Here is a 4460-nt window from a genome sequence, read left to right as displayed (position 1 = left end):
TTACTTTAGCCTTTTTCCCTGCATATCTCCCATTTCTCCTTGTCCTGTAGCACATTTTTATTACTATTATTATTATTATTATTATTATTATTATTATTATTATTAATTGCTGCCATTTATATACCTCTTTCTTTTACCATTCCTCTCTACTCCTCTATTCAGTCTTTCATCAGATTCACTTTTCTTATCATTCCTGCTGTTTCTAACTCCCTACATTATTTATACCTGGAAACGTATCATGTTCTCCTTCTTGCACTGTTTCACTAACATAAAATTTGTCTGTACCTTTGTTCTCATGACATTTTGTTTATTGATTACAGTGCTGTTTTCATGAGTACTGCTTTTGTGCCATGGTTGAGAAGGAGCCCTCTGGGAGCATCACATCCACAGGTTATCAGCTGATTTATAATAGATGGCCACTTTGTATGTGTTCTTGTAACTGAATGTATCCTGGTAAGTTGTTGCAGTATATCATATCTCTATCAGGAACTGCTTCAGTTTAAGATGGTTGTAAGTGTGCTCAGCTGGGTGGCATACAGGGATCAACTCTGCCTATGATCCAAAGACTCAAGTTTGACCAGCAGTGTGAATGCTGGAAGGCCAACTGGGGTGGGTGGGAATTAGTGGATGATGCTAGCAAACACATTCTGGTGGAAGGTGTGGCTTCATGTTGACTGACTGATTACAACTATGCAAACACAGGCTTTTATGGCCTGAAAATGGCCAGAATCAGGGACATGAGCTTGACAATCCCAAGCTGATGATGGTATCCCCCATTACTGTGCATATGGAAGCACATACTCAGCCCATGGTGACACAGGTGCTCACAATAACCATGAAAGGTAGGGTTAGAGACCTAATAGAGACATATTTATAACCAAGATGACAGAAAGAGCACAACCTGCTCCTTATGGCTGCCCAAACGATAGAATCGCTGGTTTTCTTTTGCCTTTGTGTTAAGGATACCCAGTAAGGAGGAATGAACTGGTTCAAGATTGATACTAGGAGGTCTGATGGTCAGCAGTCATAGAGGAAAAATACATAGAAAAATATGAAACATATTACCCATTAACAATGATATGGTGCAAACGGTCATCCAAATGCTATACAAACAGAAAGCACATTTTAGAGTTTAAAGTAATGAATAATGAAATTAGTCCTTTAACACAGGTTAGAAAAAAATGATCAAACCACCAGCCAGAGATCAGGGGAGGGATCTCTGCCTCACAACTCCAGAGTGATGGGTTCAATCCTGTCTACTGGTCACCATATGTGTAGGGGATACATGTTCTTTGTCTTTTTGTATTGTTCTTCTCCCCATACTGTAGTTACCTACCACCTCCCAAAAACATGTTGCTTCAGTGAGGGCATTAAGTTATCCATGTATGTATATATTGTATTCACCCTTGCCCTTGTTGTCAGGATCATAAACAAAAATGGTCTATAGACAAAGCCACATTCTAGGTTAATAGGTTAATGAATGTTAAAATAAAATAAAATAAAATAAAATAAAATAAACGGTAATAAGGAATACAGCATCATTTTTATAATACGGAGGAGCATATTTTTTAAGAATTTGTGCTGAAACCATACAAGATGAAAAATTACAATATGGCTAAAATTGTTCATGAATATGGGAAAGAGGTTGAAATAAAGTTATTAAACAGAGAAGGACAGGAAGAAGAGAATTTTGTAAATGAGATGTGTGAGAGGAAGAAGGGGAATAAAATGCAAGAGGGACAAATAAGGAGCAACTGGAACACAAAATAAAGAGAACACACTGCAGGCAATGGAAGAGACTTGCAATCCCACAACAACAGTGAAAAGAAAGCAGTATGGTGGTAAAGAGGGGAAACAACTTTTGAAAAATAATTATGTGTTACAAGATAAAAATAGAATGAAGAAGAAGACAGGATGAGAAATGGAAAGGGAAAGTGAGGAGAAAAACAGAAGGTCATTGGAAATTTTCCATTTATCATGAATTTGTGTTTAAAATAAGCACTGAATTGTAAGGGTATGAGCAAAAAAAGTGGTGAGAATTATTTTGGATGCTTTGGAGGAAATAGATTGTTTTTCAAGAACTGTACATAGATTGTTTTAAAGGGAAGAAGCAGCTATAAAATATATGGGGAGCATTGGCAGTCATACTGATGGGAGAAGGTAAGGCAGAGGGTGTATGTACTTTATTGAAAGGATATGAGATACAGCTTATGATGATGTGAGGTATTGCCAGCTATGCCAAGAGAAGGAGGGCAATGGATGTGTAACATATGCCAGCACAGCTAGCTGGAATTGTGTAAAGAATTACTTGTCAGTTGTATATCAAACTGATTTGTACAGATGCTTGTGTTGAAAATGTATGTGTAAAGTTGCATAGGTTAAAAATGTATCAACAGTGGATCCTGAATGTATTGTACCTGAATTAAATGTATATGTTTTAAGAGAGGATACTGGAAGAGAAGAGGTTAATCACAGACCAGCTACAGCTAACTTTGAAAAATGTTCTGAAATTAAATTACTGAGTCTAGGCTATAACGATTATATCTTACTGTTCTGATTGCAGCCAGACACAAAATGTCTGGAAAAACAAGTACTAGGAAGCATTCTGTATTGTGTTTAGCAGTGAACTAATTGCTAATCTGGAAGGGTAGAAGTCTGAAATTGTTTTATGACTTCCAGAAGCTGCATCAGATCTTAGCAAGCTCTGTGTGTGTGCGTATTATTGACGCATATATTCTAAATCCTGGCAGTTTCTAGCAATGGGTGGTTGGATAAGAACCAGAAGTCAGATGATCAGATGTATGTGATGTCCTTCTGTAATACATCACTAAAATAATGTTTAACACTAGGTGAGACTGAAATCTCAGAGCAGTCTGTTTTTGTAACCTGACAAGGAAGGACACCTCACCTACTTCATCTTGCCTTGCTCTAGTAAGTCAACCAGGGAATATTAATTCTTTAGATCAGTCAGGAAAATATAGTGAGACTAGCTAAGTACTGTTTTTCTGTATCTGTGTGAATCTATTCATCAGTGTTATTTTAATATTTCCAGTGATTGAAATTCTGGTGTTTATTGTAAATAAATAGTACTTTCATGTTCTTTTCTTATTTATCATTAAATATATTTTTACTTTTCATTCTGGCTTGGACACTTGGCTGAGGACTCAACCCTACAGCTGTGCCAGTGGGGAGTCTTACTGGGGATCTGGAAAGTGAGAGAGAGAAACCAGCCCCCAGACTGAGTGTGTTCCCTTTGTTGCTCTTAAGGGAAATTGTGCTTAATGCAGAGAACTGCATCTGGAAATACTGGGTGCATCAATGTTTGTTCCAAGTGAACATCCCTCTCCAGTGCCAGTGGTGAGGATTCAGGCTCCTTGATTACTATCCCAGAGTGGGAATATCACACAGGTAAATAAGATATGGGAAATACAGAAAAGAGGATTTTAATACCTAATGTTGACAAGGATGGAAGTTTTTAGAGGTTAAATGAGGTTAACGGGGAATTGAAAAAATTTATTATTGAATGATGGAAACTGAGCTGCTGAATTTTTTTTTCTTTAAAAAATCATAGGAATTATAAGGCATGTTAGTCATGAGACAATTTGTACCTTGCTGATACCTACCCGCATCATATAACTCCTGCTTCTGTAAAGGCAGCACAAGCCAGGCCATAGGTGAATTTGCCGATGCTCATCCAACTGCAAGGTTAGTACTGACAGATGTGATTGCATCATTCTGTTTAACATATAAGGTCAGATTATTTCAGAGAATGGGTGAATGTTGGATAATCAACCTGCCTCTCCAGCATGTTTTATTTATATGTTGGTGGAGATTCAAATCCAAAAACGTAGTGTTAGTGGAGCTGTTTGTATTGTGATATATAAGAGATCGAGGATAATTGGGTCTTTAATGGAATGGAGTTGAAGCCCTAACTCTGCACGAAAGAGTGCTATAACAGTCAAAATAGAAAAATAAGGCTTTACTGCTGTTTTGGTAGTTAGAGTAGTAATCTTGAAATGCTGGGGTCTTTCTAGTTGTGCAGTGTGTTTGGACAAGTACATACAAAAGGGGACACTCTACTCTATAAGCAGTCTAATTGACTGAAGTACAGTGGGATGACATGCTTTAGATATCAGTTGTGCTAAACAGGAGGAATTTCTGACTACTAATACTATGGGGTTGTCAAAACAGAGGGATTTTTCAACCCAGGTGCCAAGGTCCTCGATTACCATATCAACATGTAGCGATCCAGGCACCAAGGTCCCTGATTACTATATCAACATGTAGCGATCCAAGCACCAAGGTCCCCAATTACCATATCAACATGTAGCGATCCAGGCACCAAGGTACCTGATTACCATATCAACATGTAGCGATCCAGGCACCAAGGTCCCTGATTACCATATCAACATGTAGCGATCCAAGCACCAAGGTCCCCAATTACCATATCAACATGTAGC

Source organism: Protopterus annectens, chromosome 12.part0 (genome assembly GCF_019279795.1).
Source record: "Protopterus annectens isolate FY-2018-M chromosome 12.part0, PAN1.0, whole genome shotgun sequence".
Taxonomy (NCBI): domain Eukaryota; kingdom Metazoa; phylum Chordata; order Ceratodontiformes; family Protopteridae; genus Protopterus; species Protopterus annectens.
Note: the sequence above shows the minus strand (reverse complement) of the source record.